The sequence below is a fragment of the Canis lupus genome, chromosome X, assembly GCF_003254725.2.
Source record: "Canis lupus dingo isolate Sandy chromosome X, ASM325472v2, whole genome shotgun sequence".
Lineage (NCBI taxonomy): Eukaryota > Metazoa > Chordata > Mammalia > Carnivora > Canidae > Canis > Canis lupus.
In genome coordinates, this window is record NC_064281.1 from 76,852,011 (window position 1) to 76,863,802 (window position 11,792).

The window sequence follows — 11,792 nt, forward strand, 5'->3', positions numbered from 1 at the left end:
AGCATAAGATACCTAGGAATAAACCTAACAAAAGAAGTAAAGGATCTATACCCTAAAAACTACAGAACACTTCTGAAAGAAATTGAGGAAGACACAAAGAGATGGAAAAATATTCCATACTCATGGATTGGAAGGGGTTAATATTGTGACAATGTCAATGCTACCCAGGGCATTTTCCACATTTAATGCAATCCCTATCGAAATTCCATGGACTTTCTTCAGAGAGTTGGAACAAATCATCTTAAGATTTGTTTGGAATCAGAAACAACCACGAATAGCCAGAGGAATATTGAAAACGAAATCCACAGCTGGGGGGCATCACAATGTCGGATTTCAAGTTGTACTACAAAACTGTGGTCATCAAGACAGTGTGGTACTGGCACAAAAAAAGACACATAGATCAATGGAACAGAATAGAGAATCCAGAAATGGGCCCTCAACTCTATGGTTATCTAATGTTTGACAAAGCAAGAAAGACTATCCACTGGGTAAAAGACAGTCTCTTGAATAAATGTTGCTGGGAAAATTGGACATCCACATGCAGAAGAATGAAACTAGACCACTCTCTTTCACCATACACAAAGATAAACTCAAAATGGATGAAAGATCTAAATGTTTGACAAGATTCCATCAAAATCCTAGAGGAGAACACAGGCAACACCCTTTTTGAACTCAGCCACAGTAACTTCTTGCAAGATACATCTATAAAGTCAAGGGAAACAAAGTTATTGGGACTTCAAGATAAAAATCTTCTGCACAGGAAAAGAAACAGTCAACAAAACTAAAAGACAACCTACAGAATGGGAGAAGATATTTGTAAATGACATATCAGATAAAGTGCCAGTATCCATGATCTATAAAGAACTTATTAAACTAAACAGCAAAGAAACAAACAATCTAGTCACGAAATGGGCAAAAGACATGAACAGAAATCTCACAGAGGAAGATATAGACATGGCCAACAAGCACATGAGAAAATGCTGTGCATCACTGGCCATCAGGGAAATACAAATCAAAACCACAATGAGATACCACTTCATACCTGTGAGAATGGTGAACATTAACAAGACAGGAAACAACAAAGGTTGGAGAGGATGTGGAGAAAAGGAACCCTCTTGCACTGTTCTTGGGAATATGAACTGGTACAGCCACTCTGGAAAAATGTGTGGAGGTTCCTCAAAGAGTTAAAAATAGATCTGCCCTATGACCCAGCAAATGCATTGCTGGGGATTTACCCCAAAGATATAAATGCAGTGAAATGCCAGGACACCTGCACCCCGATGTGTATAGCAGCAATGTCCACAATAGCCAAACTGTGGAAAGAGCCTCGGTGTCCATCAAAAGATGAATGGGTGAAGAAGATATGGTCTATGTATACAATGGAATATTACTCAGCCATTAGAAACGACAAATACCCACCATTTGCTTCAAAGTGGATGGAACTGGAGGGTATTATGCTGAGTGAAATAAGTCAATCGGTAAAGGACAAACATTGTATGGTCTCATTCATTTGGGGAATATAAAAATTAGTGAAAGGGAATAAAGGTAAAGGAGAGAAAACAATTGAAAATATCAGTGAGGGTGAAAAAACATGAGAGACACCTAACTCTGGGAAATGAACAAGGGGTAGTGAAAGGGGAGCTGGGAGGAGTTTGGGGTGACTGGGTGATGGGCACTGAGGGGCACACTTGGCGGGATGAGCACTGGGTGTTATATGTTGCCAAATTGAACTCCAATAAAAATTAAAAAAAAAAACTCTGGTTACATATAATCATTCTCTATTTTCTTATTAATTGTTTGCATCGTGTGTTGCTGATTTATCTTTTAATCTACATAATAATATTGAATCTCTTAACTTTACTGCAGGGGCCACGTGGTGTTTCCCTGTTTATAGATGAGAAAACTGAGCATCACATCCCAGGTGTGGGTGAGGCCAAAACACCTGTGTGACTTATGCTGCCTTTGCCATTTCGTCAAATGCCCCCAAGGACCCCATGAGGGAGGGTTCACTGTTCAATCCCTGGATTGGGCAGCTTAGTGCCCCATCCTGCCCTATGTCATTGGCAGAGCTCAGACTGGAACCCACGTCTTTCTGAACCCCAAAGCCCTTACTCTTTCCATTGGGTGTACTATTATGGGCTTTGTTTCTGACCATCATGGGAATCCTCACTCAGTTTAGACAATGTGGAAAATAAATTCAAGTATGGAGGGGAAAATATAAATAGCCACCAACTCTGCAACCCACTGACAAACCGTTAACTGTTAGGGTTCCTTTCCTGACATTTGAACACTGTTTAAAATATAATTTTAATTTTCTATGGCTATTGGTGGCAACTCTTTTGTCTTCATTCCTACTGTTTTAAACCAAATCGTACAAATATTGTTTTTAATGAAGAAGGAAAGCTATGTATTATCTTTCAAAATGAATTAACTATTGCAAGAATGTGATAGGAAAAACCTTACATAAAACATTCAGAGGACATATTTCCTTGTTTCTCAAATTAAAAACTTCATCTTAAAACTAATTACAGTGAAAGTCTATAAAAACGACATGTTTGCTTACAGGCAACGCACATCCAGAGTATGTAAATTTAAGCCAGGATTAAGTGACCTTCATACATATTCATAAGGAATCTTGAAAGAAAGCCTGAAATGTGCCTAAATTGTTGATCTACTAAGATCTACTTTAAATACCACACGTGTTTTCACAAATGTGGTGGATACAAAGAAATCCTTATCCTGTCCATGAGCCAGTCTATTTTCAGGAGCTAGGAAAAGTACAGAGATGAGGACCCACAATGGAAAGGAAATGAACTTTCTACGACAAAAGTACTCATTCTATTCTATTGAGCACTAAACTAAGCTTGAATAGAAAAAAGGTTTAAAGTTTGATTTATGACAAATGTTCCCCTGTAGAACTCCCAGGTATGTGAGAGTGCATTGTATGAGCACAGACAGCCACACCTCACTTACTCTAACCAGGGCCTCAGCCTTAACATGCTGTGGCAATCTCGGGTCTGCCTCTCTTCTTACTTCCTTACACATACACAAGAAGCCTCTCTCCCTGGAAAAGCTTATTAATATGCCCAAACCTACAATGACTCCCAGTTCTTGAAAGCACCCCGTACTGAGCAATCCCCCATTTCCTTGAATGTTCTCTGAAATCACCTAAAACAAGCCCAAATCCTATAATATTAATTCCTGTAATAATGATTCCTATTGCCCTATTATTGCTACACTTCATGTTTCTCCACGGTGTACATTACTCCCCACTGCAATGAGGAAAAAACCCAACTTTGTTTGGTTAAACATGTGTTCCTGGTAGTCTTTAGGTTAGAAACACTGATGACACCTTTTTTGCAATGGGTTTGCCGTCAGAACACAGGTGTCATGAAAACCACTGCTAAACCTAAACCAAACTGGGAAAGGAAAAGTCATACATCAACATCGTTGTCTTTGGACATGTAGATTCGGGCAACTCTACAACTACTGGCGATCTGATCTACAAATGTGGTGGGATCAACAAAAGAACTATAGAAAAGTTTGAAAAGAAGCCTGCTGAGATGGGAAAAGGCCCCTTCAAGTATGCCTGGGTCTTGGATAAACTGAAAGCTGAACGTGAATGTGGTATCACCATTGATATCTCCCTGGGGAAATTTGAGACCAGCAAGTATTATGTGACCATCATTGATGCCCCAGGACACAGATATTTTATCAAAAACATGATTATAGGCACATCTCAGGCTGACTGTACTGTCCTGATTGTTGCTGGTATTGGTGAGTTTGAAGCAGGTATCTCCATGAATGGGCAGACCCATGAGCATGCTCTTTTGGCTTACACACTGGGTGTAAAACAATTAATTGTTGGTGTTAACAAAATGGCCCGGGAATTTTGTTAACAAAATTACACACTGGGTGTAAAACAATTAATTGTTGGTGTTAACAAAATGGCCCGGGAATTTTGTTAACAAAATTCCACTGAGCCACCCTACAGCCAGAAGAGATATGAGGAAATCATTAAGGATGTCAGCACCTACGTTAAGAAAATTGGCTACATCCCCAACACAGTAGCATTTGTGCCAATTTCTGGTTGGAATGGTGACAACATGCTGGAACCAAGTGCTAACATGCCTTGGTTCAAGAGATGGAAAGTCACCCATAAAGATGGGAATGCCAGTGGAAACATACTGCTTGAAGCTCTGGATTTAATTCTGCCACCAACTCATCCAACTTATAAACCCTTGCATCTGCCTCTCCAGGACGTCTACAAAATTTGTGGTATTGGTACCGTCCCAGTGGGCCAAGTGGAGACTAGTGTTCTTAAGCCTGGCATGGTTTGTTCTGGTCAATGTTACAACTGAAGTAGTCTGTTGAAATGCACCATGAAGCTTTGAGTGAGGCTCTTCCTGGGGACAATGTGGGCTTCAATGTCAAGAACGTATCTGTCAAAGATGTTCGTGGCAATGTGGCTGGTGACAGCAAAAATAACCCACCAATGGAAGCAGCTGGCTTCATGGCTCAGGTGATTATCCTGAACCATCCGGGCCAAATCAGTGCTGGATATGCACCTGTGCTGGATTGTCACACAGCTCACATTGCTTGCAAGTTTGCTGAGCTAAAGGAGATGATAGGTAGTCGTTCTGGAAAAAAGCTGGAAGACGGTCCCAAGTTCTTGAAATCTGGGGATGCTGCCATTGTTGACATGGTTCCTGGCAAACCAATGTGTGTTGAGAGCTTCTCTGACTATCCTCCTCTGGGCTGTTTTGCTGTTTGTGACACAAGACAGACGGCTGCTGTGGGTGTCATAAAAGCAGTGGACAAGAAGGCAGCTGGAGATGACAAAGTCACCAAGTCTGCCCAGAAAGCTCAGAAGACTAAATGAATATTACCCCCAATACCTGCCACCCCAGTCTTAATCAGTGGTGGAAGAACAGCCTCCGAACTGTTTGTGTCAATTGGCCATTTAAGTTTAATAGTAAAAGACTGGTTAATGATAACAATGCGTCATAAAACCTTCAGAAGGAAAGGAGAATGTTTTGTGGACCATTTGTTTGTGTGTGTGTGTGGCAGTTTTAAGTTATTAGTTTTTTAAATCAGTATTTTTTAATGGAAACAACTTGACCAAAAATCTGTTACAGAATTTGGAGACCCGTTAAAACAAAATTTTAATGAGAAAAAAAAAAGAAAGAAACACTGATAACAGAATGGCCTGATTTGGTTGCCCACCTCCCCACCCCTGGGTGCCAATGTTATTTCCTAAGCCCTGTCAGTACTTGTTTCCACAGAATCTGGTCTCCTGAGCTGAAGATCTTCAAGAGACAGATGCAATGGTAGATGCCTTTACCAAGAAGCAGGTCGATTATGGTATGGGATAAAGTGTGACATGGGAAGACGGAAGGCAGCAAATGGGAGTCCAGCCCGGAGGGTCCAGAAGCAGCCGCTCTGCTCATTTCTCTGGGTCCTGACACACTCTGTTTAGGAATAGAGTGTCAGGGAGCCTGGGGCTGTGGACATCATGTGAGTTTAGCTCAGTGAAGAGGCATTATTCCCTGTACATCACTTCTTTTCCTATCCATTATGCACAAAGGCCTCAAGTTCATGGACACCTCCAACAAGGTGCACTTTTTACAAGGTTACTGATGTGGTAGGTGATGGACCATCCCTTCCTGTCCCTTTCAGGATCTTGGAGCCTTAGTAGGGCAGGAGCCCCAGAAGTAGCTGCAGGTCTCCAGGGGTAGTGGCCATAATGATGTCCTTTATCCATCACTCATTTCCAACTAGCTTGTGTGCCTTTTTCGGAACACCTCTAGATCTTATGTGTCACTCTATGCTCCTGACACTTTGCCTCAGAACCTGAGAACTAATCAGGTACACTTGCCCCTGGGATTCCTGCCTATCATCCTTAACCCAAAGTATTGAATGTGCCCCAAACTGCTCATCTTTCTAAATAAGGATCCCATTGATCTTATTTGACTGCTTATACCATTTTTGTTGTTCTTTGATTTGTTTGTTTGTTTTGGTCTTGGTAAGATTTTTTCATTTTTTCCTAAACTTTTTCTTTAAATTCCTGTTAGTTAATGTACAGTATAATGTGAATTTCAGGTGTAGAATTTAGTGATTCATCATTTACATACAATACCCAGTGATCATCCCAGCAAATGCCCTCCTTAGTCTCCATTACCTACTTAACCCATCCCCCCACCCACAACCCCTCCAACAACCTTGTTTGTTCTCTATAGTTAAGAGCCTGTTTCCTGTTTGGCTCTCTTCTCCCCACTTATGTTCCTGTTTTGTTTCTTAAACTCCACATAGGAGTTAAATCATATGGTATTAGTCTTTCTCTGATTGACTGACTCCTCTTAGCATAATACACTCTAGCTCCATCCACATCATTGCAAATGGCAATATTTCATTCTTTGTGATGGCTAATATTCCATTGTATGTATATAACCACTTTATCCATTCATCCGTTGATGGGCACTTGGCCTCTTTCCATGGCTACTGGAAATAATGCTATTATAAACATTGGGGTGCATGTATCCCTTCGAACCAATATTTTTGTATCCTTTTGTTACATACCTAGTAGTGCAATTACTGAATTACAAGGTAGTTTTATCTTTAAATTTTTGAGGAAGCTTCATACTGTTTTCCAGAGTGGCTGCACCAGTTTGCATTCCCAACAAAAGTGCAAGAGGGTTCCCCTTTCTCCTTACCGATATCTGTTGTTTCATGTGTTGCTAGTTTTAGCCATTCTGACTGGTATAAGGTGATATCTCATTGTAATTTTGATTTGTATTTCCCTGATGATGAATGATGCTGAACATCTTTTCATGTGTCTGTTTGCCATCTGGATGTCTTCTTTGGGGAAATGTCTATTTATGTTTTCTGTCCATTATTTAATTAGATTTTTTTTGGGTGTTGAGTTTAATAGGTTCCTTATATATTTTGGATACTAACCCTTTATTAGATATGTCATTTACAAATATCTTCTTCCATTCTGAAGGTTGCATTTTAGCTATGTTGAGTATTTCCTTTGCTGTGCAGAAGCTTTTCATTTTGATGACGTTCCAATAGTTTATTTTAGCTTTTGTTCCCTTTGCCTCAGGAGACATATCTAAAAAGAAGTTGCTACTTCTGATATCAAAGAGGTTACTACCTGTGTTTTCCTCTAGGATTTTGATAGTTTCCTATCTCACATTTACATCTTTCATCTATTTTAAATGTATTTTTGTGTATGGTGTAAAAGAGTGATCCAGTTTCATTCTTTTGCATGTTGCTATCCAGTTTTCCCAACACCATTTTGTGGAGGCCGAGAAAATTAAGGCCATTCCACTTTAAGTTCAGCGTTAGCACAAGTACAGCCATCCCAGGGCCCTGTGAATAAGAGCTGAAATTTACATTACTTCAGTTACAGGGAAAAAAAAAAAAAAAAACAGCTTACAGCTTAATGTCCTAGAAAGCCCCATATTAGAATGAGAACAGAGCCCAAGCCAGTAGCAGAAAGTCCCATATCAGAATGAGAACAGAGCTCAATGCCCTTGAAAGCCCCATATCAGAATGTAAACAGAACTTGAAAAAGTCCTCCACCCCTTGGGGAGGTCCCCTAGACCAGCCCATAAAACTAAGCTGAAACCCACCTCGGGGCCCAAGTCCCTGTTCCGCTGTGTCGGGTATACTTGGACCCAAGCTCGAGCTTGCAAATAAACCCTCGTATGTTTGCATTGGTGTTGGCTCCTTGGTGGTTTCTTGGATTCGCAGTCTCGGGCACAACACATTTGTTGAAGAGACTGTCTTTTTCCCATTGGGTATTCTTTTCTGCTTTGTCAAAAGTTAGTTGACCATATAGTTGTGGATCCATTTCTGGGTTTTCTATTCTGTTCATCTATGTGTCTATTTTTTTGTGCCAGTACCATACAGTCTTGATCATTAAGCTTGAAGTCCAGAAATGTGATGCCTCCAGCTTTGCTTTTCTTTTTCAAGATTCCTTTGGCTCTTCAGGGTCCTTGGTGATTCCAAACAATTCCAGGATTGTTAGTTCTAGCTCTGCAAAAAATGCTGGTAGTATTTTGATAGGAATTGCATTATATGTGTAGATTGTTTTGGGTAGTATAGACATTTTAACGATGTTTGTTCTTCCAATCCATGAGCATGGAATGTCTTTCCATTTCTTTGTGTTGTCTTGAATTTCTTTCATCAGTGTTCTAGAGTTTTCAGAGTACAAATGTTTTACCTCTTTCTTTAGGTTTATTCCTGGCTATCTTAGGGGTTTTGTGCAATTGTAAATGGGATAAATTCCTTAATTTCTTTTTCTGCTACTTCATTATTGGTGTATATAAGTGCAACATATTTATGTACATTGATTTTTGTATCCTTCGACATTACTGAATTCGTGTATCAGGTCTGGAAAATTTTTTTGGTGGAATTTTTTGGGGTTTTCTATGTAAAGTACCATGTCATTCACAAATACTGGAAGTTTGACTTCTTCCTTGCCAATTTAGATGCCTTTTATTTCTTTTTGTTGTTTGATTGCTGAGGCTAGGACTTGCAGCACTGTTAAATAACAATGGTTAGAATAGACTTCCCTAACTTGTTCCTGATTGCAGGAAAAACTCTTAGTTTTTCCCTCTTGAGAATGATATTAGCTGTGGGTTTTTCATATTTGGCCTTTAAGATCTTGAGGCATGTTCCCTCTGAACCTACTTTGTTGAGGGTTTTTTCATGAATGGATGTTGTACTTTGTCATATGCTTTTTCTACATCTATTGAGAGGCTTATATGGTTCTTATCCTTTCTTTTATTAATGTGGTGTATCATGTTTATTGATTTGCAAAAATTGAACTACACTTGCAACCCAGGAATAAATCCTACTTCATTGTGGTGAATGATTATTTTGATGTATTATTGCATTAGATTTGCTAGTAAGTTGTTGACAATTTTTATATCAGTGTTCATCAGGGATATCGACCTGTAGTTCTCTTTTTTTAGTGGAATCTTTGTCTGGTTTTGGTATCAGTGTAATGCTGGCCTTGTATAATGAGTTGGGAAGTTTTCTTTCCATTTCTGTTTTTTGGAATAGTTTGAGAAAAATAGGTATTAATTCTTTTTTAAATGTTTGGTTGAATTCCCGAGAAGCCATCTGGCCCTTGACTCTTGTTTGTTGGGAGATTTTTCAATATTGATTCAGTTTCTTTGCTGGTTATCAATCTGTTCAACTTTTTTATTCCTTTCCATTTCAGTCTGGATAGTTTATATGTTTGTAGGAATTTATCCATTTCTTTCAGATTGTCTGATTTCTTGGCATAAAATTTTTCATAATATTCTCTTATAAATGTTTGTACTTCTGTGGTTATTAGTCGTTATTTCTCCTGTCTCATATGTGATTTTATTGATTAGGGTCCATTCTCTCTTTTTTAAAAGATTTTATTTACTTATTTGAGAGGGAGAGAGAGAGAGAAAGAGAGAGAGAGAGAGAGAGAGAGAGAGCATGGGCAAGAGAGAGCAAAAGCAGGGGAGGGGCAGAAGGAGAAGCAGACTTCTACCAGAGCAGGGAGCCCAACATGGAGCCCAATTCCAGGACCTTGGGATCATGACTTGAGCCAAAGGTATATGTTTAACAGACTGAGCCACCTAGGTGCCCCATTCTTTTTTCTTTTTCGTATGTCTGGCTAAGGGCTTATCAATTTTATTAATTTTTTTTCAAAGAACCAGCTTCTGATCTCATTGACCTGTTCTACTGTTTTTTTTATTGTCTATGTCATTTATTTCTTCTCTAATCTTTATTATTTCCCTTTATCTGTTGGCTTTGGGCTTCATTTGTTGTTCTTTTTCTAGCTCCTTTCAATGTAAGTTTAGGTTATTTATTTGAGATATCTCTTGCTTCTTGAGGTAGGCCTGTATTGCTATATACTTCCCTCTTAAAACCTTTTTTGCTGCATTCCAAAGATTTTGGACCATCATGTTTTCATTTTCTTTGTTTCCATGTATTTCCTATTTCTTCTTTAATTTCCTGGTTGGCCCATTCATTCTTTAGTAGGATGTATTTGTGGTCCATGTATTTGTGTTCTTTCCAAATTTTTTCTTGTGATCGACTTCAAGTTTCATAGCATTGTGGTCAGAAAATGTGCATAGTATGATCTCAATCTTTTTGTACTTGTTGAGGGCTGATTTGTGACCTAGCATGTCATTTATTCTGGAGAATCTCCCATTTGCACTTGAAAAGAATGTGTATACTGTTGCTTTAGGGTGAAATGTTCTGAACATCTGTGAAGTCCATCTGGTCCAGTGTGTCATTCATACCATTGTTTCCTTGTGATCTTCTACTTAGATGATCTGTTCACTGCTGTAAGTGGGGTGTTAAAGTCCCCTACTATTGTCATATTATTATCAATGAGTTCCTCTACGTTTGTTAGTAATGTTTGATATATTTGGGTGTTACCAAGTTGGGGCATAAATATTTACAATGGTTAGATCTTATTGTTAGATACTACCCTTCATTAGGATACAATGCACTTCCTGTGAGCTGTGGGGCCCAGGACTGCCTGCCCTACCCAGCCTGGTACCAGCTGGCTGTGATGCACTGCCAACAGGCACTCTTCCATAGCCAGGGAAGCGCAGGTGCTGACAAAGGCCGCGGGCCTCTTCCTGCTGGAGGTGCCCAACCTGTGCCAGCACTTCATCTGCCCCCCTGCCTACGCAAAGCTGCTGCAGGGCTCTATGCAGTGCGGTGGGCCTGCACCTCAAGCTGGGCCAGCTGGTCGCCCGTCGCCGCCAACCACTTCCAGCATACTGTCCAGCTGCACCTCCCGCAGTTGCCCCTGGCCACACTGCAGGGGCTGAGTGATGCCACCTCCTGCCAGCTGCTGGTGTGCCACTACAAGGGTGTCCTGGCTATCTTTACACACATGCAGCACCTGGCGTGGGAGCTCTGCAGCCACCAGTACAGCTGCCAAAGATGCTGCCCGGATTGCTGCCCCCACAGCCCCGGTCCTGCCTGCCACACTGCTACATGCAAGCACTGGCTCTGCACCTGGTGAGCCCACTCCCACCAAGCTGGAAGCCTTCTTCAACGTGTTGGTCCCTGCTTCAAGGTGTCCCACGTGCAGCTGCTGCTCCTCCTGCAACCACCACCCACCAAGCTCCTACCAGAGCATGCCCATACTCTAGAGAAGTACTCCTGGGTGGCTTTTGACAGCCATGGGCAGGAGAGCAGTGGCCAGCTTCCTGAGGAGCTGTTCCTGCTGCTCCAGTCCTTGGTCATGGCTACCCACGAAAAGGACACAGAAGCTGTCAGTCAAGTCACTACAAGTGGAGATATGGCCACTGCTGAGTGCTGAGCAGAATCATCTCCTTCACCTTGTTCTACAAGAAACTGTCTCCCCTTTAGGACAGGAGATCTGATAAATCACATGAACTAAGCAACTTTTTGCCTGTGACTGAATTCTGTGCATCTCCCCTGCCATTTAGAGCGGAGAGGGGGGGGGAAGGGAATAGAAAACATGAGTCCCCGCAGTTCTACCTTTATCTTATCCCTCTTGCCTCCATAAGAATTTACTTGATTGGAAGTTACCTGTATTCCAAAGACTTACTTTCATGACTGGGAGGGAAACAACGATGTGATGGGATTGGAATGGAGGACTTGTCTCTCTTCCCCAAAACTGCCCACATAAAAATAAGAACCCTCTTTATTTCTTACCTCTTCTTCCACCCAACTCCCCTGCCCCCCACATCTCTGTTGCAAAGGGAGGATTTGATTTTGCACAGCTCTAAGTACGATTTTTTATCAGCGATCTGATT

The 11,792-nt window shown here is 40.8% G+C and overlaps 2 pseudogenes; both read left to right on the plus strand.

The window, feature by feature from the left end:
- Nucleotides 1-3,416: 3,416 nt before the first annotated feature.
- Nucleotides 3,417-5,039, plus strand: LOC125754722 (elongation factor 1-alpha 1-like; annotated as a pseudogene).
- A 288-nt stretch (nucleotides 5,040-5,327) lies between these two features.
- LOC112649125 (40-kDa huntingtin-associated protein-like) lies at nucleotides 5,328-11,396 on the plus strand (annotated as a pseudogene).
- The last annotated feature ends 396 nt before the right edge of the window (nucleotides 11,397-11,792 follow it).